Below are 27,225 nucleotides of genomic sequence, written 5' to 3'. Positions count from 1 at the left end.
GGAGGTGTAGTTGTAGGAGGTGTGGTGGTAGTAATTGTTGTAGGATGTGTGGTGGTAGTGGAGGTGTAGTAGTAGTGGTGAAGAGGTGGAGGAGGAGTAGTAGTAGTAGCAGAGGTGCAGGTGGAGTGGTAGTGGAGGTGGAGGAGTAGTTGTAGTAGAAATGTAGTGGTAGTAGTAGGAGGTGTGGTGGTAGTAATTGTTGTAGGATGTGTAGTAGTAGTGGAGGTGTAGTAGTAGTGGTGTAGTAGTAGTTGTAGAGGTGTAGTAGTAGTAGGAGATGTGGTGGTAGTAATTCTTGTAGGATGTGTAGTAGTAGTGGAGGTGTAGTAGCAGTAGTGGTGTAGTGGAGGTATAGTAGTAGCGGTGTAGTATTAGTGGAGGTGTAGTTGTAGTGGAGGTGTAGTTGTAGTAGTGAAGTAGTTGTAGTGGAGGTGTAGTGGTAGTAGAGGTGGAGGAGTAGTGGTAGTAGAGGTGGAGGAGTAGTGGTAGTAGAGGTGGAGGAGTAGTGGTAGTAGAGGTGGAGGAGTAGTGGTAGTAGAGGTAGTAGAGGTGGAGGAGTAGAGGTAGTAGAGGTGGAGGAGTAGAGTGAGTAGAGGTGGAGGGGTGGAGGAGTAGAGGTAGTAGAGGTGGAGGAGTAGTGGTGGTGGAGGAGTAGTGGTGGTGGAGGAGTAGTGGTGGTGGAGGAGTAGTGGTAGTAGAGGTGGAGGAGTAGTGGTAGTAGAGGTGGAGGAGTAGTGGTAGTAGAGGTGGAGGAGTAGTGGTAGTAGAGGTGGAGGAGTAGTGGTAGTAGAGGTGGAGGAGTAGTGGTAGTAGAGGTGGAGGAGTAGTGGTAGTAGAGGTGGAGGAGTAGTGGTAGTAGAGGTGGAGGAATAGTGGTAGTAGAGGTGGAGGAGTAGTGGTAGTAGAGGTGGAGGAGTAGTGGTAGTAGAGGTGGAGGAGTAGTGGTAGTAGAGGTGGAGGAGTAGAGGTGGAGGAGTAGAGGTGGAGGAGTAGAGGTGGAGGAGTAGAGGTGGAGGAGTAGAGGTGGAGGAGTAGAGGTGGAGGAGTAGAGGTGGAGGAGTAGAGGTGGAGGAGTAGAGGTGGAGGAGTCGTGGTAGTAGAGGTGGAGGAGTCGTGGTAGTAGAGGTGGAGGAGTCGTGGTAGTAGAGGTGGAGGAGTCGTGGTAGTAGAGGTGGAGGAGTCGTGGTAGTAGAGGTAGTAGAGGTGGAGGTAGTAGAGGTAGTAGAGGTGGAGGAGTAGAGGTAGTAGAGGTGGAGGAGTAGAGGTAGTAGAGGTAGTAGAGGTGGAGGAGTAGAGGTAGTAGAGGTGGAGGAGTAGAGGTGGTAGAGTTGGAGGAGTAGTAGTAGTAGTAGTTGTAGAGGAGTAGTAGTTGTAGAGGAGTAGTAGTTGTAGAGGAGTAGTAGTAGTAGTAGTAGCAGAGGTGCAGGGGGAGTGGTAGTAGTGGTGGTAGAGGAGGTGGATTGGTGGTAGAGGAGGTGGAGTGGTGCAGTAGAGGAGGTGGAGTGGTGCAGTAGAGGAGGTGGAGTAGTGGTGGTAGAGGTGGAGTAGAGGTGTAGTGGTGAGGTATAGAGGTGGAGTAGAGGTATAGAGGTGGAGTAGAGGTATAGAGGAGTAGAGGTATAGAGGTGGAGTAGAGGTATAGAGGTGGAGTAGAGGTATAGAGGTGGAGTAGAGGTGGAGTGGAGGTGTAGTAGTGGTGGAGTGGTGAGGTGGTGAGGTGTGGAGGTGGAGTGGTGAGGTATAGAGGTGGAGTAGAGGTGGAGTAGAGGTATAGAGGTGGAGTAGAGGTGGAGTAGAGGTGGAGTAGAGGTGGAGTAGAGGTGGAGTAGAGGTGGAGTAGAGGTGGAGTGGTGAGGTATAGAGGTGGAGTAGAGGTGGAGTGGTGAGGTATAGAGGTGGAGTGGCGGTGTAGTAGTGGTGGTGTAGAGGTGGAGTGGTGAGGTATAGAGGTGGAGTGGTGAGGTATAGAGGTGGAGTGGTGAGGTATAGAGGTGGAGTGGTGAGGTATAGAGGTGGAGTGGAGGTGTAGTAGTGGTGGTGTAGAGGTGGAGTGGTGAGGTATAGAGGTGGAGTGGAGGTGGAGTGGTGAGGTATAGAGGTGGAGTGGTGAGGTATAGAGGTGGAGTGGTGAGGTATAGAGGTGGAGTGGTGAGGTATAGAGGTGGAGTAGAGGTGGAGTGGTGAGGTATAGAGGTGGAGTGGTGAGGTATAGAGGTGGAGTGGAGGTGTAGTAGTGGTGGTGTAGAGGTGGAGTGGTGAGGTATAGAGGTGGAGTGGTGAGATATAGAGGTGGAGTGGTAGAGGTGAGGTATAGAGGTGGAGTAGAGGTGGAGTGGAGGTGTAGTAGTGGTAGAGGTGGAGTAGAGCTGAGGTATAGAGGTGGAGTAGAGGTGAGGTATAGAGGTGGAGTGGAGGTGTAGTAGTGGTAGAGGTGGAGTAGAGCTGAGGTATAGAGGTGGAGTAGAGCTGAGGTATAGAGGTGGAGTAGAGCTGAGGTATAGAGGTGGAGTAGAGGTGAGGTATAGAGGTGGAGTGGAGGTGTAGTAGTGGTAGAGGTGTAGTAGTGGTAGAGGTGGAATAGAGGTAGAGGTGGAATAGAGGTAGGGTGGAATAGAGGTAGGGGTGGAATAGAGGTAGGGGTGGAATAGAGGTAGGGGTGGAATAGAGGTAGGGGCGGAGTAGAGGTAGGGGCGGAGTAGAGGTAGGGGCGGAGTAGAGGTAGGGGCGGTGTAGTGGTAGAGGCGGTGTAGTGGTAGAGGCGGTGTAGTGGTAGAGGCGGTGTAGTGGTAGAGGCGGTGTAGTGGTAGAGGCGGTGTAGTGGTAGAGGCGGTGTAGTGGTAGAGGCGGTGTAGTGGTAGTAGTAGTAGTAGTAGTAGTAGAGGCGGTGTAGTGGTAGTAGTAGTAGTAGTAGAGGCGGTGTAGTGGTAGTAGTAGAGGCGGTGTAGTGGTAGTAGTAGAGGCGGTGTAGTGGTAGTAGTAGAGGCGGTGTAGTGGTAGTAGTAGAGGCGGTGTAGTGGTAGTAGTAGAGGCGGTGTAGTGGTAGTAGTAGAGGCGGTGTAGTGGTAGTAGTAGAGGCGGTGTAATAGTACTAGAGGTAGTGGTAGTAGTAGAGGCGTTGTAGTAGTAGTAGTAGTAGTAGTAGAGGCGGTGTAGTAGTAGTAGTAGAGGTGGTGTAGTAGTAGTAGTAGTAGTAGAGGTGGTGTAGTAGTAGTAGAGGTGGTGTAGTAGTAGTAGTAGTAGAGGTGGTGTAGTAGTAGTAGTAGTAGAGGCGGTGTAGTAGTAGAGGCGGTGTAGTAGTAGAGGCGGTGTAATAGTAGTAGTAGTAGTAGTAGAGGCGGTGTAGTAGTAGTAGTAGTAGAGGCGGTGTAGTAGTAGTAGTAGTAGAGGCGGTGTAGTAGTAGTAGAGGCGGTGTAGTAGTAGTAGTAGTAGTAGTAGTAGTAGAGGCGGTGTAGTAGTAGTAGTAGTAGAGGCGGTGTAGTAGTATTAGAGGCGGTGTAGTAGTAGTAGTAGTAGTAGTAGTAGTAGTAGAGGCGGTGTAGTAGTAGTAGAGGCGGTGTAGTAGTAGTAGTAGTAGTAGTAGTAGAGGCGGTGTAGTCACGAATGCTAAACTTTCACCTGACAGGGAAATGAGGCCCATGCAGAGTTGAGACGAGCTGATGTGAATGAACATGAACAACCCCTTAGTTTAGTGAATTTATGGAGCTACTGAGACGAACAATCTAGATTTAAATATCCAGCTCTCTTCCTCTGATGTTTTGGAGTGTGTGTGTGTGTGTGTGTGTGTGTGTGTGTGTGTGTGTGTGTGTGTGTGTGTGTGTGTGTGTGTGTGTGTGTGTGTGTGTGTGTGTGTGTGTGTTGGTTATTCTGAGTGTGGCGGAGATAGCGTCAGCAGCAGCATCAGCGTGTGTTCTGGGTTTAATTGTGGTGTGCATGGAAACCAGTGTAATTAGTGAGTGGGATCAGAGTGAGGCTGGGGTAACGACTAACTGTTCTCTCTACTGTTCTATTCTCATTGTGTCTCGTCCATCACTACACTAGTAGCTAGCCTTACAGCAGTACATTATTCCACCAGAACAAAGGAGGGAGCTATTAGCTCAGAGAGGACCGAAGGAAATGGAGAGAGGGAATGAAGGAGAGAGAGAAATAGAGGGATGGAGGATGAGAGAGTTGTTGTTTTTTTAAACCGAAAATAATGGAAACAGTCACTAATTGAATTCAGGCAGATATGATATGCCTGCCCACTCTTGAGAGAATGTGTGCCAATGTACCTTTTCTCTGTCCTCTCTCTCTCTCTCTCTCTCTCGATGTCCTCACTTTTACTAGTCCATTACGGGCTGAACTGGAGTACGTGCATATAGTGTGTGTGAGTGAGAGGGTTGTTAGTTGCAGGAGTCGGTGGGTAATGCTCTATCTGCCTGCGCCGGCCGTCTGAATGTTAACAGATTGTAACGAGGAGAGAAAGTGAATTTGGTTTCCCGAGGAAAATGTAACAAATTACACTTTTATAGCCCTCTGCCACCATCCCTCACTGTGGAGAGAGGGAGGGGGGTACAGGGTGTCCTCAGCCAGGAAGGAGAGCAACATGATGATGGTATGACGGAGAAAGAACTCGTGATAACCAGTATCACAAAAGTGACTGGCCTTTTGGCCAGGTAAATTTCTATGGCAACGAATCCATCACCAGGGCAGGCTTTATCCTGAATTAAGTGTCTGAGTTGAGGACCAATGAAATCAGATTCCCTTCCTCTCACAAAGATCACCATCATCCCCATCATTTGAGGAAGAATGCTGATTAAAAATTTGATTTATCAAATGTTTTTTTGTTTAAAAAAAAGTAAATAGTCATGTTAATGTCTAATTTGACACATTTAGTAATGACAATGCATTTGAAAGGTCACCACAGTAACTCTTGTAGCTGTAACCTGGGTAAAAAGCTGCTCGTTCACACCAAAGACTGCATTAATGCTGACTAATACAATTGTGACAGCCTCTTTCACACTGTAGCCTATTGAAATTGCCAGATAGCTTTTCTTTCATTTTGATTTTGGCACAAATGAAAATGTGCCACTGACTTGCCCATGGAGTGTTTCACCGTTGTCTCAATGAAGAGTTCTCTGTTCGTCTAACCATGCAACATGCACACGCAGTTACAAGCCTGCTACAGTTAGTGGCAGAAGGACGAGCAATATCCACCGCTGTAGGACGGATGGTTAGCTTTAGAAAACCCTGTGTAGATGTAGCTTGTATTGTAGGATTTTCACTGAGGTTATCATGGGATATGGAGAGGATCAACTGATCCTAGATCTGTGCCTAAGGGCAACTTCGACCTCGAGGGCGGCTCCTGACTCCTGTTCAACTCTCTTCTCTTCCTCTCTTTTGCAACCGCTCCGTCTCTCTCGCCCCCTCACTGCTCCTCCTCCCTCTCCTACAGTATACCCCTCCCTCCCTGTCTCTCTCTCTTACTTCTCATACTGCGCACATTGTGCCAGGAGTAGAGAGGACGGAGAGAGAGCGAGTCTCCAGATATCCTCAGGGATGAGCCCATAAAGACAAGTCAAATGAAAGAGAGGTTGTTCTATAATCTCACTACACAGAATGGTTTGTGTGTGTGTGTGTGTGTGTGTGTGTGATAGAGAACATTTGATTTGGAATGAATGACTCTTTGTTGGAGTGAAGTCAAGGTTGACTCAAGGTTTATGGCTATAGAGAGAAGCACGTGCGCGCACTTACACACGTCTAACCCTGAGCTTCTCTTTCACTCCTATGGGGAAACGTTTTACTTATCAGAGAATTCCATTTTTCCTTCCCACCTTTCCTTTCCCTCCATCTGACTCACTTTCTCTTTCTAGCCTACATCTGTCTGTCTCTCCGTTGACACTTGATGTCAGGCAGTTATATTATTGTGTCCCTGCAGATTTCTGATTAGGATCCATCTCCCTCTCATGTCTCCTCTCCTCCCCTAACCCTCGCTCCATCCCTCTCCTCCCCTAACCCTCGCTCCATCCCTCTCCTCCCCTAACCCTCGCTTCATCCCTCTCCTCCCCTTACCCTCGCTCCATCCCTCTCCTCCCCTAACCCTCGCTCCATCCCTCTCCTCCCCTAACCCTTGCTCCATCCCTCTCCTCCCCTAACCCTCGCTCCACATCTCTCCTCCCCTAACCCTCGCTCCATCCCTCTCCTCCCCTAACCCTCGCTCCATCCCTCTCCTCCCCTAACCCTCGCTTCACATCTCTCCTCCCCTAACCCTCGCTCCATCCCTCTCCTCCACTAACCCTCGCTCCATCCCTCTCCTCCACTAACCCTCGCTCCATCCCTCTCCTCCCCTAACCCTCGCTCCATCCCTCTCCTCCCCTAACCCTCGCTCCATCCCTCTCCTCCCCTAACCCCCGCTCCATCCCTCTCCTCCCATAACCCCCGCTCCATCCCCCTCCTCCCCTAACCCTCGCTCCATCCATCCCCCTCCTCCCCTAACCCTCGCTCCATCCATCCCCCTCCTCCCCTAACCCTCGCTCCATCCATCCCTCTCCTCCCCTAACCCTCGCTCCATCCATCCCTCTCCTCCCCTAACCCTCGCTCCATCCATCCCTCTCCTCCCCTAACCCTCGCTCCATCCATCCCTCTCCTCCCCTAACCCTCGCTCCATCCATCCCTCTCCTCCCCTAACCCTCGCTCCATCCATCCCTCTCCTCCCCTAACCCTCGCTCCATCCATCCCTCTCCTCCCCTAACCCTCGCTCCATCCATCCCTCTCCTCCCCTAACCCTCGCTCCATCCCTCTCCTCCCCTAACCCTCGCTCCATCCCTCTCCTCCCCTAACCCTCGCTCCATCCCTCTCCTCCCCTAACCCTCGCTCCACATCTCTCCTCCCCTAACCCTCGCTCCACATCTCTCCTCCCCTAACCCTCGCTCCATCCCTCTCCTCCACTAACCCTCGCTCCATCCCTCTCCTCCCCTAACCCTCGCTCCATCCCTCTCCTCCCCTAACCCTCGCTCCATCCCTCTCCTCCCCTAACCCTCGCTCCATCCCTCTCCTCCCCTAACCCTCGCTCCATCCCTCTCCTCCCCTAACCCCCGCTCCATCCCCCTCCTCCCCTAACCCTCGCTCCATCCATCCCTCTCCTCCCCTAACCCTCGCTCCATCCATCCCTCTCCTCCCCTAACCCTCGCTCCATCCATCCCTCTCCTCCCCTAACCCCCGCTCCATCCCTCTCCTCCCCTAACCCTCGCTCCATCCCTCTCCTCCCCTAACCCTCGCTCCATCCCTCTCCTCCCCTAACCCTCGCTCCATCCATCCCTCTCCTCCCCTAACCCTCGCTCCATCCATCCCTCTCCTCCCCTAACCCTCGCTCCATCCATCCCTCTCCTCCCCTAACCCTCGCTCCATCCATCCCTCTCCTCCCCTAACCCTCGCTCCATCCATCCCTCTCTTCCCCTAACCCTCGCTCCATCCATCCCTCTCTTCCCCTAACCCTCGCTCCATCCATCCCTCTCCTCCCCTAACCCTCGCTCCATCCATCCCTCTCCTCCCCTAACCCTCGCTCCATCCATCCATCCCTCTCCTCCCCTAACCCTCGCTCCATCCATCCATCCCTCCTCCCCTAACCCTCGCTCCATCCATCCCTCTCCTCCCCTAACCCTCGCTCCATCCATCCCTCTCCTCCCCTAACCCTCGCTCCATCCATCCCTCTCCTCCCCTAACCCTCGCTCCATCCATCCATCCCTCTCCTCCCCTAACCCTCGCTCCATCCATCCATCCCTCTCCTCCCCTAACCCTCGCTCCATCCATCCCTCTCCTTCTTTAACTCTCTCACGTTTACTGCAGTGCCTGCATATCATTGTCAGTCTTTAGCTTAGTCTGTCCTTTTTTTTCACTCAATTGTATCTGTCTACTGATCTCATGGTACCTCTCCCCCACTCTCTCTCTCCCTCGCACCCCCCCACCCCGCTGTCACCTGCTTTCTCCCTTGCACTCTCTCCCCCCCGCTCCCTCCATCTCTCTGTCTTTTAAAGGTCAGTACTACAAACCTGCTCTTTGTAAAGTTTTCTCCTGCACTTTTTTTTCTTCTCCCAAGGACTCTCTTTTAATTACACTCTGTGGGCTCTTTGAACTAACCCCCCCTGCTCTGTGGGCTCTCTGCACTAACCCCCCCCCCCCCTGCTCTGTGGGCTCTCTGCACTAACCCCCCCCCCCCCCGCTCTGTGGGCTCTCTACGCTAACCCCCCCCCCCCCCCCCCCGCTCTGTGGGCTCTCTACACTACCTTCCCCCCCCCGCTCTGTGGGCTCTCTGCACTAACCCCTCCACACACATTGTAATACACACACACACTCACTCACTCACTGGCATAAATATATTTTCATTTATTCATCAACTTATTCAGAGGGATCATTGGCAGTTGTCCCCTGATTGAACAGACATCCACGGTGTTTTGCTGTCTCCATGTTATCTCCAGTTCAACTTAGTATAGTCTGGAGAGGAGGAGTTGGAACTGAGGAGAGGAGGAGTTGGAACTGAGGAGAGGAGGAGAATGGGTTGTCATGGCAATTGGAATCCGTGGTGCTTTTTTCCTTATTTACTGTTTCCTTAAGTATGGATTCTGGTCCGTCTGTTTCTCTCTTCTATTATCTCTCCCTCTCTCTTTTACCTCACTCGCTCTCGTTCTTCATTTCCCTCAGTCTCTCCCTCCCTTCCTTCTGGTCATCCCTCCCTCCCCTCTGGTCCTCACCCCAGTCACAGGGAGGCAGATTAAGGAATTCAAATTTTATCAGTGTGGCGACAACAGGGAAGAGATGTAACTCGTCTGAGGAAATGAGATGGCTAGAGCTCTGTGTGTGTCAGAGGAAAGGGCAGGGTGTGCGTGACAATCTGACCCCCGCCTACCTTTTTTATATGCACTTGACTGGCGAATGGGAAGTGCGCTTCAATTACCAATTTAGAAATAAAAATAGTAGCTCTTTTTGGTGGCTATCAAAACTGTTTTTAACATGCGATTTTTAGAATTGTTGCCCAATAATTAGGCTTAAAAGCTTGTTTCACTCCAGCAGCAACAGAAGCTGTAGCAGCAGCAGCTCTCACACTAACTGTCAGGCATCTCTGTATGCTGTGCGTATGTGATAAATAAGAATGTACTAATGAAAATACACACGTGACAATTTAGTTCCTCAAAATTTGGCAAATTAACCTATAGACTAATTAGCATGACCGGTCAAATGTATTTATATCAACTCGAATTGTCATCAATGAATAGGCTAAAAAGCATTATTTTGCGATTGGCTTTTTTTTTTAAATTATCGGCTAAAAGCTGGCTATTACAGGTTAACGGAAACCCTGGTGGGCACATTCATTTATTTGTTTTTCACATCCAGACCGGAGTGATTTCTCCCAGTCTACATTTTTCTAGTCAGTCATCCATCTCTCTCTGTCTCCCTCGCTTCCGTGTCGGAAGTGTAATCATTTTTGGGCCCACACCATCGAGAGAGAGAGAGGGAGCGAGGGGCAGAGGAGGGAGGAGAGGAAAAAAGGAAACATTTTAAATGAACGTGGAGAAGAGGGAGAAGAAGGCATTTGTATGTGTACCTGATTATCACTGGGCTCAGCCCAAAGTCACATTCACCGTGAACCAACGCTCTGTCTCTCAAAATAGCAAATTCTTCCAGTCTGTGTGTGTGTGGCTGGAGTAGACTGAATAATGTCATGGTCTCTCTTCGACCATCAGCTCTGGGCTTATTATGTGTCCCAGTGTGTGTCCCAGTGTGTGTCCCAGTGTGTGTCCCAGTGTGTGTCCCAGTGTGTGTCCCAGTGTGTGTGGGTGGGAGGCCTCGTCGGGGTGGCTCTGAAGCTGGGCTGGGGTGGTGTGTGCTGCGCTGGCTGTGGTGGGTATTGAGGTTGGTGGTGCTGTGGTCGTGGCTGGGGGTTCCAGGGTGCTGGTCCGGGGTGTTGTCTCGGTGATCTCAGCGGGGTGGAGAGGTCGGGCTGCGGTTTAAAGCGACGTCCTTGAGAGTCTTGGCAAGGATGGGGACGGTCTCCCTGTACAGGTGAACATGGTCATAGAGACAGTCCAGATCGAGGGTGGGATGGTGGGCCAGGTGTACATTGGGTCGCAGGGCACAGTCCCGGGATAGGCTGGCGTTTATTCTTTGGATTGTGGCAGGGTGGAAGTCCCTCCTCTGTAGAAGGGTTGACACCACGATTCTTGAGTTGGGGAAGATTGCGGAGGCCTTCTCAATCACTCCCCGTAGTGAAGTCGCCACCCTCTCCTGCTGAGCACGCAGGTCGTTGCTTCCGGTATGTATGATTATGTGGCTTGGCGACCCGAGATGGGCCTTATCAAGCAGCTCCATGGCACTCTGCGTTGTTGGGCACCACACCTTTCTCGTTTTGTGTCTAGGGAAAGGTTTCTTCTCCTGAACAAACTTCCCATTTGAGTCCATCAACAGGACGATGTCAGCCAGTGTTTCTTCTGGACTGGGGGGGGGGCAGAGGGGGGGCTGGTGGGTGTTGAAGCTGGGGTGTGGCTGGTCTGTGCCAGTGCCGCTGTCAGTGGGAGGCTGTTCTGTGGGTTGGGGAGGAGGGGTGCAGCAGGCAGGACTGGGGAAGTCTGGCTGGTTGAGCTGGGCTCCTCTGCTGTGTGAGGGCAGGTCATAGGATGGTGGTCTAGCTGCTCCTGCAGCCTGTCCTCTGTTCTCGTTCTCTCCTGCAGCTCCTCTCTTAGTGTGGTCAGATCGTTGTTACTGTTCTGCCTGTCTTTTTGGAGCTCTCTCACCTCCTTTGTTAGATCAGCCAGCTCTCTCTTGAGTCCGTCTCTCTCTTGCTGAACCTCTTTCAGCTGTGTTGCGAGGCTGCTGTCCTGCTCTGTCCGCACCTTGGTTAGGAGCTCCTCTAAGGTGTGGTTGTCTGGTGGCTGCTTGCTCACGCTCTCCCCGAGCAGGACCACCTCCCCCTCCAGTTTGGTGAACTCATCCCTCATGGCAACCATGTTGGTGAGGAGGACCTGAGCCTGCTCTGCACTGAGGGGGTCGCTCTCCTCCTGGGGCGTGTCCTCCACTATGGTGGGAAGAGAGGTGCTGGATGTGCCTGTTTGGGTGGGGAGAGTAGTGGTGAGGGTGGTGCTGGTGGAGTTTGTCTTGTGGGAGGGTATGTCACTGGTGGTGTTCTTCTCTCTCTCCTCTCTCTCCGCTCTCTCCTTAATGGTGTGAAAGTCTGTTTCAAACAGCCTGATGTTACCTTGCACCATGACAGTCCCAGTCTTGTAGAGGTTGATTGTTATCATGGTGCTGTCAGGGTCGTCTGTTTCTTTGATTTTCAGCTTCCACCCATTACAGATTCTCTCTTTCTTTATGCATGGGTAGTGAGAGCAGACTGCTGAGCGCCATGCATTTGGCTGGTCAGTGAGGAAGATGAGATTACTCACATCACCGTTTTTGTAGAGGTCTGCAAAAAGTGTTTCTGGCCTCCCCTTTGGTAGTTTCTGTTTAAAAGCTTTCCTCGTCGTGTAATTTTTGGCCTCTTTTGGGTAGAGAATGGATTCTGCGCTGAGGGGGAGTGGGGACATGGTGTCTGTGGGCTCTGCTACTACCGCTGCTGCTGCGCTGTTCTGCTGCCCCGTTGCCATGGCAACCGATTTGTTCGTCTGTTGCTCGCGCTAATTTAGTTCAAAAATTAACAAAAAGAGTGACAAATCCTCACACAAAAAACAGAAGTTATGTTTAAAGTTAGTCCGTGCTCCTTTTTGGTTTACTCACTCAGTTTGGTCGTTTGATGTAGTTGTATTAACTGCCCTTGCTAGGTTTGTTCTAGCTCGTTTCTTCTGGCTAGCTTGTTAGTCTGCTGGCTAGGTCTTTGTTGTGTAGCTAGCTAGCTAGAGTCAAAACTTCTTAACTTGAGGCGCAAAGTAACTTTTTTTCTATTCTGAATGAATAGAGTCGTTGTTCATCACTTCTTGTCTAGAATTCTTCTTCGATTAGAGTGTTTATCTCATTCTAAAAAATATATCAGGAGCTCATGTTGGGCAGGACTCTTAATTCAATTCAATTTGCTTTATTGGCATGACGTAACAATGTACATATTGCCACATATTGCCAAAGCTTATTTTGGATATTTACAATATAAAAATGAGAATCAAAATTGTCAACGGGACAAACAGTAACAACAATAACCAAGGGTCAAAATAACCATACATTCAACAGTAACAATAAGCATACAGTAGAGTACATGTGCAGGTTGATTGGTCTGTCAGACACTGTCCCTCAACTTATGGCAGGCAGCAATGTAGTGTGCTGCCAACCCACAGCTCTCTGCGTCCTGTTGGGAGGACGGGTAGCCTATTCTCATCAGAGAGGTCTTCGAAACCTTGAATAAGGGTTTCAAATTTGGGGAAATGACACTCTAATTGTTCTTTATTTTTTATATTTTGTCAGGAAATGCAGCTCCGTCTCAGGTTCTGCTGTTGTGCAGTGGTTGCACAGCCTTTCCTCTACAGGGAGCCAGGATTTCCTGTGTCTACCCTTCTCAATGGCAAGGCTGTGCTCACTGAGCCTGTACTTTGTCAAGATTTTTATAAGGTTTTGATCAGTAACCATGGTCAAATATTTAGCCACAGTGTACTGTCGATTTAGGGCCAGATAGCACTGCATTTTGCTTCGTGTTTGTGCTTGTGTTTCCCAATAAGCAAAGTAGTTTTGTTTTGACTGTGTTGTAATTTGGTTTATTCTGATTGATTGGATGTTCTGGTCCTGAGGCTTCAGTGTGTTAGTAGAACAGGTTTGTGAACTCAGCCCCAGGACCAGCTGGATGAGGGGACTCTTTTCTTTGCTCAGCTCTTGGCATTGCAGGGCTTGGTAGTGATATGAGAGTGGATCACTGTATTTTAGATGTTTCCAAAACTTAATTGCTCTTTTTTTAGTTTTTATTATTAGTGGATATTTGCCTAATTCTGCCCTGCATGCATTGCTTGTAGTTTTCCTCTGGACATGTAGGATAATCTTATAGAACTCTGCATGCAGGGTTTCAATGGGATGTTTGTCCCATTTTGATGAAATCTTGTTTTGCAAGTGGACCCCACACCTCGCTGCCATAAAGTGCAATTGGTTCAATGACATATTCAATTCGTTTTAGTCAAATTTTAATAGGTATTTCAATTTGAATTAGCTTTTTAATGGCGTTTAACTCTCTCTCTCGCTCTCTCGCTCTCTCTCGCTCGCTCGCTCTCTCTCTCATTTTGTTTAGTGTGGTACTCGCTCTCTCTCTCTGTGTTTAGTGTGGTACTCGCTCTCTCTCTCTGTGTGTTTAGTGTGGTACTCGCTCTCTCTCTCTGTGTTTAGTGTGGTACTCGCTCTCTCTGTGTTTAGTGTGGTACTCGCTCTCTCTGTGTTTAGTGTGGTACTCGCTCTCTCTCTCTGTGTTTAGTGTGGTACTCTCTCTCTCTCATTTTGTTTAGTGTGGTACTCTCTCTCTCTCTGTGTTTAGTGTGGTACTCTCTCTCTCTGTGTGTTTAGTGTGGTACTCTCTCTCTCTGTGTTTAGTTTGGTACTCTCTCTCTCTCTCTCTCTCTGTGTTTAGTGTGGTACTCTCTCTCTCTGTGTTTAGTGTGGTACTCTCTCTCTCTGTGTTTAGTTTGGTACTCTCTCTCTCTCTCTCTGTGTTTAGTGTGGTACTCTCTCATTTTGTTTAGTGTGGTACTCTCTCTCTCTCATTTTGTTTAGTGTGGTACTCTCTCTCTCTCTGTGTGTTTAGTGTGGTACTCTCTCTCTCTGTGTTTAGTTTGGTACTCTCTCTCTCTCTCTCTCTCTGTGTTTAGTTTGGTACTCTCTCTCTCTGTGTGTTTAGTGTGGTACTCTCTCTCTCTCTCTGTGTTTAGTGTGGTACTCTCTCTCAATTCAATTCAATTCAATTGACTTTATTGACATGGCAAGTTCATTATTACTTACATTGTCAAAGTATACATATCGAAAAATAAAAATCTAATATATATATGTATATATATACAAAATATATATATATTTATATATAAATAAATGGTGGAACCAACAGCAATAATAATAGTAGTAGTGGACATGGGATTACCATTAACAGCAACTACAACAACAATATTAATCAGAACAACAATACATTAAAGCAACAGTAGTAAACCAGTGTCAACATGACTTGAGAAGACATATGACCTGGTATGAAAGACAAAACAAAACTAAGCTAAATGGGAAATATTATCAACATTACTTTGCATTTTTCACTGGCTGTCCCTCAGGTTGTGGCAGGAGGACACATATTTGGCTGCCAAAACTGCACATTTTGGCTTTTCACCCAATAAATATTTGATTTTTTCTTCATCTTTTATAGTTTCAAATTATAATTGAGTTATAATTTTGGGAAAGAAATATGCTCTTAGGTCTGAGTATTTGTTACAGTGTAGTAGGAAATGCACCTCTGTCTCTACCTCTCCCCTGGAGCAGAGTGAGCACAGCCTGTCCTCTCTGGGCAGCCAGGTTTGTCTGTGACGACCGGTCTCTATAGCTAGACTGTGCTCACTGAGTCTGTACCTAGTCAATGTTTTCCTCAGTTTTCTATCAGTCACAGTGGTCAGATAGTCTGCCACCATGTACTGTCTGTTTAGAGACAAATAGCATTGAAGTTTACTTTGATTTTTTGTGGTGTCTTTCCAATAGGTTATATATTTTTCTTTTTGTTTTGTGATGATTTGGTTGGGCCAGATTTTCTGAGGGCTGTCCCGAGGCTCTATGGGGTTGGTTTGGGTTGGTGAACTGAGCCTCAGAACCAGCTGGCTGAGGGGACTCTTCTCTGGTTTCATCTCTTGACATTGTAGAGCTGTGTGATGGAATGTTTTGGGGTCACTTGTTTTTAGATGGTTGTAAAATTTGATGGCTCTTTTTTCTATTCGAATGAGGAGGGGGTATTGGCCCAATTCTGCCCTACATGCGTTATTTGGAGTTTTTCTTTGTACTTGCAAAACAGTCTTGCAAAACTCTGCATGCAATATTTCAATTGGATGTTTGTCCCATTTGGTAAATTCATTGTTAGAGAGTGGACCCCATACTTCACTACCATATAGAGCAATTGGTTCTATAACTGATTGAAAAATTTTGAGCCAGATTCTAATTGGAATTTCAATTTTGATGTTCCTTTTAATGGCATAGAATGCTCTTCTTGCTTTGTCTCTCAGCTCATTCACAGCCATGTGAAAGCTACCTGTGTTGCTGATATTTAGTCCTAGATATGTGTAGTTTTTGGTGTGTTCTAATAGAACTGTGTCCAAATAGAATTTATATTTGTCATCCTTATTTCCCGACCTTTTTTGGAATATCATTATATTAGTTTTTTTTAGGTTAACGGTCAGAGCCCAGGTCTGACAGAACCTGTGAAGACGATCTAGGTGCTGCTGTAACCCCTCTTTAGTGGGAGACAGCAGCACCAGGTCATCTGCGTACAGCAGACACTTGATTTCAGTGTTGTGTAGGGTGATACCAGGTGCTGCCGATTCTTCTAATATTTTTGAAAATTCATTACTCTCTCTCTCTCTCTCTGTGTTTAGTGTGGTACTCTCTCTCTCTCTCTCTCTGTGTTTAGTGTGGTACTCTCTCTCTCTCTGTGTTTAGTGTGGTACTCTCTCTCTCTCTCTCTCTCTCTCTCTCTCTCTCTCTCTCTCTCTCTCTCTCTCTCTCTCTCTGTTTAGTGTGGTACTCTCTCTCTCTCTGTGTGTTTAGTGTGGTACTCTCTCTCTCTCTGTGTGTTTAGTGTGGTACTCTCTCTCTCTCTCTCTCTGTGTGTTTAGTGTGGTACTCTCTCTCTCTCTCTGTGTTTAGTGTGGTTCTCTCTCTCTCTCTCTGTGTTTAGTGTGGTTCTCTCTCTCTCTCTCTCTCTCTGTGTGTTTAGTTTGGTACTCTCTCTCTATCTCTCTCTCTGTTTAGTGTGGTACTCTCTCTCTCTCTGTGTGTTTAGTGTGGTTCTCTCTCTCTCTCTCTGTGTTTAGTGTGGTTCTCTCTCTCTCTCTCTCTCTCTCTGTGTGTTTAGTTTGGTACTCTCTCTCTATCTCTCTCTCTGTTTAGTGTGGTACTCTCTCTCTCTCTGTTTAGTGTGGTATTCTCTCTCTCTCTGTTTAGTGTGGTACTCTCTCTCTCTCTCTTCCCTTCTGTTGTCTGTCCCTGAATGTGGTACTTAATATTTCAGTGGAGTGACAGAAGTACTGTTCCGTACCCCTCCTCTCACCCTGTGCCAACCAGTGTGAGTCCGGGCCCTGGGCAGTTGTTACCTAGAGGGTTATTTCACAGTGTGTCTCTCGGACTAACATATGACTGTCTCTGTCAGTGACATATGGTCGTGTTGCGGTTTATCTAATCTTCTCAAGGCCGATAACATTGTAATAGTCCCATCTGTCAGTGACCGCTTGTAATTCCCTGTCACCCACCCCTAGAGGGAGCCGTGTGACGGCAAGGCAAGTACTACATCATCAAGGACATTCACACTTGGCTCGCACTCCACGCCATGATTCAACCACCAGTGGGCTTCGGTATGCTACACACACATTCAGAGACGCGAGCGCAGACACACACACACGCGCAGACACACACAGACACACACAGATGCAAAATCATTGCCACACATACACACGGAGGGAGGGTAAGTGTCAACCCCCTCCTGTGCTGGTTAGTGTGAGTCCTCTGGGTTGTGAAGGTTGGACTATGGAGGAGGATCAGAGGTCTGTATCTGTGGAACTCAAGGTCACTGACAAAGTGAAGTGGAGGAGAAGTGGAAACGTGCACACAGACTTCACCCTTTCTCACTGTCTTCCTCCCCCTCTCTACCCTCTGACTCTCCCTCCCCCTCTACCTTCTGACTCTCCCTCCCCCTCTCTATCTTCTGACTCTCTACCCTCTGACTCTCTCCCTACCCCTCTCTATCTTCTGACTCTCCCTTCCCCTCTCTATCTTCTGACTCTCCCTTCCCCTCTCTATCTTCTGACTCTCTCCCTCCCCCTCTCTACCCTCTGACTCTCCCTCCCCCTCTCTACCCTCTGACTGTCTCCTTCCCCCTCTCTACCCTCTGACTCTCCCTCCCCCTCTCTACCCTCTGACTGTCTCCCTCCCCCTCTCTACCCTCTGACTGTCTCCCTCCCCCTCTCTATCTTCTGACTCTCTACCATCTGACTCTCTCCCTACCCCTCTCTATCTTCTGACTCTCCCTTCCCCTCTCTATCTTCTGACTCTCTCCCTCCCCCTTTCTACCCTCTGACTCTCCCTCCCCCTCTCTACCCTCTGACTCTCCCTCCCCCTCTCTACCCTCTGACTCTCCCTCCCCCTCTCTATCTTCTGACTCTCTCCCTCCCCTTCTCTACCCTCTGACTCTCCCTCCCCCTCTCTATCTTCTGACTCTCTCCCTCCCCCTCTCTACCCTCTGACTCTCTCCCTCCCCCTCTCTACCCTCTGACTCTCCCTTCCCCTCTCTATCTTCTGACTCTCTCCCTCCCCCTCTCTATCTTCTGACTCTCTCCCTCCCCCTTTCTACCCTCTGACTCTCCCCCTCTACCCTCTGACTCTCCCTCCCCCTCTACCTTCTGACTCTCCCTCCCCCTCTCTATCTTCTGACTCTCTCCCTCCCCCTCTCTACCCTCTGACTCTCCCTTCCCCTCTATCTTCTGACTCTCTCCCTCCCCTCTCTACCCTCTGACTGTCTCCCTCCCCCTCTCTACCCTCTGACTGTCTCCCTCCCCCTCTCTATCTTCTGACTCTCTACCCTCTGACTCTCTCCCTACCCCTCTCTATCTTCTGACTCTCCCTTCCCCTCTATCTTCTGACTCTCTCCCTCCCCCTCTCTACCCTCTGACTCTCCCTCCCCCTCTCTACCCTCTGACTCTCCCTCCCCCTCTCTATCTTCTGACTCTCTCCCTCCCCTTCTCTAACCTCTGACTCTCCCTCCCCCTCTCTACCCTCTGACTCTCCCTCCCCCTCTATCTTCTGACTCTCTCCCTCCCCCTCTCTACCCTCTGACTCTCCCTTCCCCTCTCTACCCTCTGTCTCTCCCTTCCCCTCTCTATCTTCTGACTCTCCCTCCCCCTCTCTATCTTCTGACTCTCCCTCCCCTCTCTATCTTCTGACTCTCTCCCTCCCCTTCTCTACCCTCTGACTCTCCCTCCCCCTCTCTACCCTCTGACTCTCCCTCCCCCTCTCTATCTTCTGACTCTCCCCCTCCCCCTCTACCCTCTGACTCTCCCTCCCCCTCTACCCTCTGACTCTCCCTCCCCCTCTACCTTCTGACTCTCCCTCCCCCTCTCTATCTTCTGACTCTCTACCCTCTGACTCTCTCCCTACCCCTCTCTATCTTCTGACTCTCCCTTCCCCTCTCTATCTTCTGACTCTCTCCCTCCCCCTCTCTACCCTCTGACTCTCCCTCCCCCTCTCTACCCTCTGACTGTCTCCTTCCCCCTCTCTACCCTCTGACTCTCCCTCCCCCCCTCTACCCTCTGACTCTCCCTCCCCCTCTACCTTCTGACTCTCCCTCCCCCTCTCTATCTTCTGACTCTCTACCCTCTGACTCTCTCCCTACCCCTCTCTATCTTCTGACTCTCCCTTCCCCTCTCTATCTTCTGACTCTCTCCCTCCCCCTCTCTACCCTCTGACTCTCCCTCCCCCTCTCTACCCTCTGACTGTCTCCTTCCCCCTCTCTACCCTCTGACTCTCCCTCCCCCTCTCTACCCTCTGACTGTCTCCCTCCCCCTCTCTACCCTCTGACTGTCTCCCTCCCCCTCTCTATCTTCTGACTCTCTACCATCTGACTCTCTCCCTACCCCTCTCTATCTTCTGACTCTCCCTTCCCCTCTCTATCTTCTGACTCTCTCCCTCCCCCTTTCTACCCTCTGACTCTCCCTCCCCCTCTCTACCCTCTGACTCTCCCTCCCCCTCTCTACCCTCTGACTCTCCCTCCCCCTCTCTATCTTCTGACTCTCTCCCTCCCCTTCTCTACCCTCTGACTCTCCCTCCCCCTCTCTATCTTCTGACTCTCTCCCTCCCCCTCTCTACCCTCTGACTCTCTCCCTCCCCCTCTCTACCCTCTGACTCTCCCTTCCCCTCTCTATCTTCTGACTCTCTCCCTCCCCCTCTCTATCTTCTGACTCTCCCTCCCCCTCTCTATCTTCTGACTCTCTCCCTCCCCCTTTCTACCCTCTGACTCTCCCCCTCTACCCTCTGACTCTCCCTCCCCCTCTACCTTCTGACTCTCCCTCCCCCTCTCTATCTTCTGACTCTCTCCCTCCCCCTCTCTACCCTCTGACTCTCCCTTCCCCTCTATCTTCTGACTCTCTCCCTCCCCCTCTCTACCCTCTGACTGTCTCCCTCCCCCTCTCTACCCTCTGACTCTCTCCCTCCCCCTCTCTATCTTCTGACTCTCTCCCTCCCCCTCTCTACCCTCTGACTCTCCCTTCCCCTCTATCTTCTGACTCTCTCCCTCCCCCTCTCTACCCTCTGACTGTCTCCCTCCCCCTCTCTACCCTCTGACTCTCTCCCTCCCCCTCTCTACCCTCTGACTCTCCCTCCCCATCTCTATCTTCTGACTCTCTCCCTCCCCCTCTCTACCCTCTGACTCTCCCTCCCCCTCTCTACCCTCTGACTCTCCCTCCCCCTCTCTACCCTCTGACTCTCCCTCCCCCTCTCTATCTTCTGACTCTCTCCCTCCCCTTCTCTACCCTCTGACTCTCCCTCCCCCTCTCTATCTTCTGACTCTCTCCCTCCCCCTCTCTACCCTCTGACTCTCTCCCTCCCCCTCTCTACCCTCTGACTCTCCCTTCCCCTCTCTATCTTCTGACTCTCTCCCTCCCCCTCTCTATCTTCTGACTCTCCCTCCCCCTCTCTATCTTCTGACTCTCTCCCTCCCCCTTTCTACCCTCTGACTCTCCCCCTCCCCCTCTACCCTCTGACTCTCCCTCCCCCTCTACCTTCTGACTCTCCCTCCCCCTCTCTATCTTCTGACTCTCTCCCTCCCCCTCTCTACCCTCTGACTCTCCCTTCCCCTCTATCTTCTGACTCTCTCCCTCCCCCTCTCTACCCTCTGACTCTCTCCCTCCCCCTCTCTACCCTCTGACTCTCCCTTCCCCTCTCTATCTTCTGACTCTCTCCCTCCCCCTCTCTATCTTCTGACTCTCCCTCCCCCTCTCTATCTTCTGACTCTCTCCCTCCCCCTTTCTACCCTCTGACTCTCCCCCTCTACCCTCTGACTCTCCCTCCCCCTCTACCTTCTGACTCTCCCTCCCCCTCTCTATCTTCTGACTCTCTCCCTCCCCCTCTCTACCCTCTGACTCTCCCTTCCCCTCTATCTTCTGACTCTCTCCCTCCCCCTCTCTACCCTCTGACTGTCTCCCTCCCCCTCTCTACCCTCTGACTCTCCCTCCCCCTCTCTACCCTCTGACTGTCTCCCTCCCCCTCTCTATCTTCTGACTCTCTACCCTCTGACTCTCTCCCTCCCCCTCTCTACCCTCTGACTCTCCCTCCCCCTCTCTATCTTCTGACTCTCTCCCTCCCCTTCTCTACCCTCTGACTCTCCCTCCCCCTCTCTATCTTCTGACTCTCTCCCTCCCCTTCTCTACCCTTTGACTCTCCCTCCCCCTCTCTACCCTCTGACTCTCCCTCCCCCTCTATCTTCTGACTCTCTCCCTCCCCCTCTATACCCTCTGACTCTCCCTTCCCCTCTCTATCTTCTGACTCTCTCCCTCCCCCTCTCTATCTTTTGACTCTCCCTCCCCCTCTCTATCTTCTGACTCTCCCTCCCCCTCTCTATCTTCTGACTCTCTCCCTCCCCCTCTCTATCTTCTGACTCTCCCTCCCCCTCTCTATCTTCTGACTCTCCCCCTCCCCCTCTACCCTCTGACTCTCCCTCCCCCTCTACCTTCTGACTCTCCCTCCCCCTCTCTATCTTCTGACTCTCTCCCTCCCCCTCTCTACCCTCTGACTCTCCCTTCCCCTCTATCTTCTGACTCTCTCCCTCCCCCTCTCTACCCTCTGACTCTCCCTCCCCCTCTCTATCTTCTGACTCTCTCCCTCCCCCTCTCTACCCTCTGACTCTCCCTTCCCCTCTCTATCTTCTGACTCTCTCCCTCCCCCTCTCTACCCTCTGACTCTCCCTCCCCCTCTCTATCTTCTGACTCTCCCCCTCCCCCTCTCTACCCTCTGACTCTCCCTCCCCCTCTACCTTCTGACTCTCCCTCCCCCTCTCTATCTTCTGACTCTCTCCCTCCCCCTCTCTACCCTCTGACTCTCCCTTCCCCTCTATCTTCTGACTCTCTCCCTCCCCCTCTCTACCCTCTGACTCTCCCTCCCCTCTATCTTCTGACTCTCTCCCTCCCCCTCTCTACCCTCTGACTCTCCCTCCCCTCTCTATCTTCTGACTCTCTCCCTCCCCCTCTCTACCCTCTGACTCTCTCCCTCCCCCTCTCTACCCTCTGACTCTCCCTCCCCATCTCTATCTTCTGACTCTCTCCCTCCCCCTCTCTACCCTCTGACTCTCCCTCCCCCTCTCTACCCTCTGACTCTCCCTCCCCCTCTCTACCCTCTGACTCTCCCTCCCCCTCTCTACCCTCTGACTCTCCCTCCCCCTCTCTATCTTCTGACTCTCTCCCTCCCCTTCTCTACCCTCTGACTCTCCCTCCCCCTCTCTATCTTCTGACTCTCTCCCTCCCCCTCTCTACCCTCTGACTCTCTCCCTCCCCCTCTCTACCCTCTGACTCTCCCTTCCCCTCTCTATCTTCTGACTCTCTCCCTCCCCCTCTCTATCTTCTGACTCTCCCTCCCCCTCTCTATCTTCTGACTCTCTCCCTCCCCCTTTCTACCCTCTGACTCTCCCCCTCCCCCTCTACCCTCTGACTCTCCCTCCCCCTCTACCTTCTGACTCTCCCTCCCCCTCTCTATCTTCTGACTCTCTCCCTCCCCCTCTCTACCCTCTGACTGTCTCCCTCCCCCTCTCTACCCTCTGACTCTCCCTCCCCCTCTCTACCCTCTGACTGTCTCCCTCCCTCTCTCTATCTTCTGACTCTCTACCCTCTGACTCTCTCCCTACCCCTCTCTATCTTCTGACTCTCCCTTCCCCTCTATCTTCTGACTCTCTCCCTCCCCCTCTCTACCCTCTGACTCTCCCCCCCCCTCTCTACCCTCTGACTCTCCCTCCCCCTCTCTATCTTCTGACTCTCTCCCTCCCCTTCTCTACCCTCTGACTCTCCCTCCCCCTCTCTACCCTCTGACTCTCCCTCCCCCTCTATCTTCTGACTCTCTCCCTCCCCCTCTCTACCCTCTGACTCTCCCTTCCCCTCTCTACCCTCTGACTCTCCCTTCCCCTCTCTATCTTCTGACTCTCCCTCCCCCTCTCTATCTTCTGACTCTCTCCCTCCCCTTCTCTACCCTCTGACTCTCCCTCCCCCTCTCTACCCTCTGACTCTCCCTCCCCCTCTTTCTTCTGACTCTCTCCCTCCCCCTCTCTACCCTCTGACTCTCCCTTCCCCTCTCTATCTTCTGACTCTCTCCCTCCCCCTCTCTATCTTCTGACTCTCCCTCCCCCTCTCTATCTTCTGACTCTCCCTCCCCCTCTCTATCTTCTGACTCTCTCCCTCCCCCTCTCTATCTTCTGACTCCCCCCCCCCTCTCTATCTTCTGACTCTCCCCCTCTACCCTCTGACTCTCCCTCCCCCTCTACCTTCTGACTCTCCCTCCCCCTCTCTATCTTCTGACTCTCTCCCTCCCCCTCTCTACCCTCTGACTCTCCCTTCCCCTCTATCTTCTGACTCTCTCCCTCCCCCTCTCTACCCTCTGACTCTCCCTCCCCTCTCTATCTTCTGACTCTCTCCCTCCCCCTCTCTACCCTCTGACTCTCCCTCCCCTCTCTATCTTCTGACTCTCTCCCTCCCCCTCTCTACCCTCTGACTCTCTCCCTCCCCCTCTCTACCCTCTGACTCTCCCTCCCCATCTCTATCTTCTGACTCTCTCCCTCCCCCTCTCTACCCTCTGACTCTCCCTCCCCCTCTCTACCCTCTGACTCTCCCTCCCCCTCTCTACCCTCAGACTCTCCCTCCCCCTCTCTACCATCTGACTCTCCCTCCCCCTCTCTATCTTCTGACTCTCTCCCTCCCCTTCTCTACCCTCTGACTCTCCCTCCCCCTCTCTATCTTCTGACTCTCTCCCTCCCCCTCTCTACCCTCTGACTCTCTCCCTCCCCCTCTCTACCCTCTGACTCTCCCTTCCCCTCTCTATCTTCTGACTCTCTCCCTCCCCCTCTATCTTCTGACTCTCCCTCCCCCTCTCTATCTTCTGACTCTCTCCCTCCCCCTTTCTACCCTCTGACTCTCCCCCTCCCCCTCTACCCTCTGACTCTCCCTCCCCCTCTACCTTCTGACTCTCCCTCCCCCTCTCTATCTTCTGACTCTCTCCCTCCCCCTCTCTACCCTCTGACTCTCCCTTCCCCTCTATCTTCTGACTCTCTCCCTCCCCCTCTCTACCCTCTGACTGTCTCCCTCCCCCTCTCTACCCTCTGACTCTCCCTCCCCCTCTCTACCCTCTGACTGTCTCCCTCCCCCTCTCTATCTTCTGACTCTCTACCCTCTGACTCTCTCCCTACCCCTCTCTATCTTCTGACTCTCCCTTCCCCTCTATCTTCTGACTCTCTCCCTCCCCTTCTCTACCCTCTGACTCTCCCTCCCCCTCTCTACCCTCTGACTCTCCCTCCCCCTCTTTCTTCTGACTCTCTCCCTCCCCCTCTCTACCCTCTGACTCTCCCTTCCCCTCTCTATCTTCTGACTCTCTCCCTCCCCTCTCTATCTTCTGACTCTCCCTCCCCCTCTCTATCTTCTGACTCTCCCTCCCCCTCTCTATCTTCTGACTCTCTCCCTCCCCCTCTCTATCTTCTGACTCTCCCCCCCCCTCTCTATCTTCTGACTCTCCCCCTCTACCCTCTGACTCTCCCTCCCCCTCTACCTTCTGACTCTCCCTCCCCCTCTCTATCTTCTGACTCTCTCCCTCCCCCTCTCTACCCTCTGACTCTCCCTTCCCCTCTATCTTCTGACTCTCTCCCTCCCCCTCTCTACCCTCTGACTCTCCCTCCCCTCTCTATCTTCTGACTCTCTCCCTCCCCCTCTCTACCCTCTGACTCTCCCTCCCCTCTCTATCTTCTGACTCTCTCCCTCCCCCTCTCTACCCTCTGACTCTCTCCCTCCCCCTCTCTACCCTCTGACTCTCCCTCCCCATCTCTATCTTCTGACTCTCTCCCTCCCCCTCTCTACCCTCTGACTCTCCCTCCCCCTCTCTACCCTCTGACTCTCCCTCCCCCTCTCTACCCTCTGACTCTCCCTCCCCCTCTCTACCCTCTGACTCTCCCTCCCCCTCTCTACCATCTGACTCTCCCTCCCCCTCTCTATCTTCTGACTCTCTCCCTCCCCTTCTCTACCCTCTGACTCTCCCTCCCCCTCTCTACCCTCTGACTCTCTCCCTCCCCCTCTCTACCCTCTGACTCTCTCCCTCCCCCTCTCTACCCTCTGACTCTCCCTCCCCATCTCTATCTTCTGACTCTCTCCCTCCCCCTCTCTACCCTCTGACTCTCCCTCCCCCTCTCTACCCTCAGACTCTCCCTCCCCCTCTCTACCATCTGACTCTCCCTCCCCCTCTCTATCTTCTGACTCTCTCCCTCCCCTTCTCTACCCTCTGACTCTCCCTCCCCCTCTCTACCCTCTGACTCTCCCTCCCCCTCTCTACCATCTGACTCTCCCTCCCCCTCTCTATCTTCTGACTCTCTCCCTCCCCTTCTCTACCCTCTGACTCTCCCTCCCCCTCTCTACCCTCTGACTCTCTCCCTCCCCCTCTCTACCCTCTGACTCTCTCCCTCCCCCTCTCTACCCTCTGACTCTCCCTCCCCATCTCTATCTTCTGACTCTCTCCCTCCCCCTCTCTACCCTCTGACTCTCCCTCCCCCTCTCTACCCTCTGACTCTCCCTCCCCCTCTCTACCCTCAGACTCTCCCTCCCCCTCTCTACCATCTGACTCTCCCTCCCCCTCTCTATCTTCTGACTCTCTCCCTCCCCTTCTCTACCCTCTGACTCTCCCTCCCCCTCTCTATCTTCTGACTCTCTCCCTCCCCCTCTCTACCCTCTGACTCTCTCCCTCCCCCTCTCTACCCTCTGACTCTCCCTTCCCCTCTCTATCTTCTGACTCTCTCCCTCCCCCTCTATCTTCTGACTCTCCCTCCCCCTCTCTATCTTCTGACTCTCTCCCTCCCCCTTTCTACCCTCTGACTCTCCCCCTCCCCCTCTACCCTCTGACTCTCCCTCCCCCTCTACCTTCTGACTCTCCCTCCCCCTCTCTATCTTCTGACTCTCTCCCTCCCCCTCTCTACCCTCTGACTCTCCCTTCCCCTCTATCTTCTGACTCTCTCCCTCCCCCTCTCTACCCTCTGACTGTCTCCCTCCCCCTCTCTACCCTCTGACTCTCCCTCCCCCTCTCTACCCTCTGACTGTCTCCCTCCCCCTCTCTATCTTCTGACTCTCTACCCTCTGACTCTCTCCCTACCCCTCTCTATCTTCTGACTCTCCCTTCCCCTCTATCTTCTGACTCTCTCCCTCCCCTTCTCTACCCTCTGACTCTCCCTCCCCCTCTCTACCCTCTGACTCTCCCTCCCCCTCTTTCTTCTGACTCTCTCCCTCCCCCTCTCTACCCTCTGACTCTCCCTTCCCCTCTCTATCTTCTGACTCTCTCCCTCCCCTCTCTATCTTCTGACTCTCCCTCCCCCTCTCTATCTTCTGACTCTCCCTCCCCCTCTCTATCTTCTGACTCTCTCCCTCCCCCTCTCTATCTTCTGACTCTCCCCCCCCCCTCTCTATCTTCTGACTCTCCCCCTCTACCCTCTGACTCTCCCTCCCCCTCTACCTTCTGACTCTCCCTCCCCCTCTCTATCTTCTGACTCTCTCCCTCCCCCTCTCTACCCTCTGACTCTCCCTTCCCCTCTATCTTCTGACTCTCTCCCTCCCCCTCTCTACCCTCTGACTCTCCCTCCCCTCTCTATCTTCTGACTCTCTCCCTCCCCCTCTCTACCCTCTGACTCTCCCTCCCCTCTCTATCTTCTGACTCTCTCCCTCCCCCTCTCTACCCTCTGACTCTCTCCCTCCCCCTCTCTACCCTCTGACTCTCCCTCCCCATCTCTATCTTCTGACTCTCTCCCTCCCCCTCTCTACCCTCTGACTCTCCCTCCCCCTCTCTACCCTCTGACTCTCCCTCCCCCTCTCTACCCTCTGACTCTCCCTCCCCCTCTCTACCATCTGACTCTCCCTCCCCCTCTCTATCTTCTGACTCTCTCCCTCCCCTTCTCTACCCTCTGACTCTCCCTCCCCCTCTCTACCCTCTGACTCTCTCCCTCCCCCTCTCTACCCTCTGACTCTCTCCCTCCCCCTCTCTACCCTCTGACTCTCCCTTCCCCTCTCTATCTTCTGACTCTCTCCCTCCCCCTCTATCTTCTGACTCTCCCTCCCCCTCTCTATCTTCTGACTCTCTCCCTCCCCCTTTCTACCCTCTGACTCTCCCCCTCCCCCTCTACCCTCTGACTCTCCCTCCCCCTCTACCTTCTGACTCTCCCTCCCCCTCTCTATCTTCTGACTCTCTCCCTCCCCCTCTCTACCCTCTGACTCTCCCTTCCCCTCTATCTTCTGACTCTCTCCCTCCCCCTCTCTACCCTCTGACTGTCTCCCTCCCCCTCTCTACCCTCTGACTCTCCCTCCCCCTCTCTACCCTCTGACTGTCTCCCTCCCCCTCTCTATCTTCTGACTCTCTACCCTCTGACTCTCTCCCTACCCCTCTCTATCTTCTGACTCTCCCTTCCCCTCTATCTTCTGACTCTCTCCCTCCCCCTCTCTACCCTCTGACTCTCCCTCCCCCTCTCTACCCTCTGACTCTCCCTCCCCCTCTCTATCTTCTGACTCTCTCCCTCCCCTTCTCTACCCTCTGACTCTCCCTCCCCCTCTCTACCGTCTGACTCTCCCTCCCCCTCTATCTTCTGACTCTCTCCCTCCCCCTCTCTACCCTCTGACTCTCCCTTCCCCTCTCTACCCTCTGACTCTCCCTTCCCCTCTCTATCTTCTGACTCTCCCTCCCCCTCTCTATCTTCTGACTCTCTCCCTCCCCTTCTCTACCCTCTGACTCTCCCTCCCCCTCTCTACCCTCTGACTCTCCCTCCCCCTCTATCTTCTGACTCTCTCCCTCCCCCT

Source organism: Salvelinus alpinus, chromosome 7, assembly GCF_045679555.1.
Source record: "Salvelinus alpinus chromosome 7, SLU_Salpinus.1, whole genome shotgun sequence".
NCBI classification, from domain to species: domain Eukaryota; kingdom Metazoa; phylum Chordata; class Actinopteri; order Salmoniformes; family Salmonidae; genus Salvelinus; species Salvelinus alpinus.
This window is presented reverse-complemented; position numbering follows the sequence as displayed.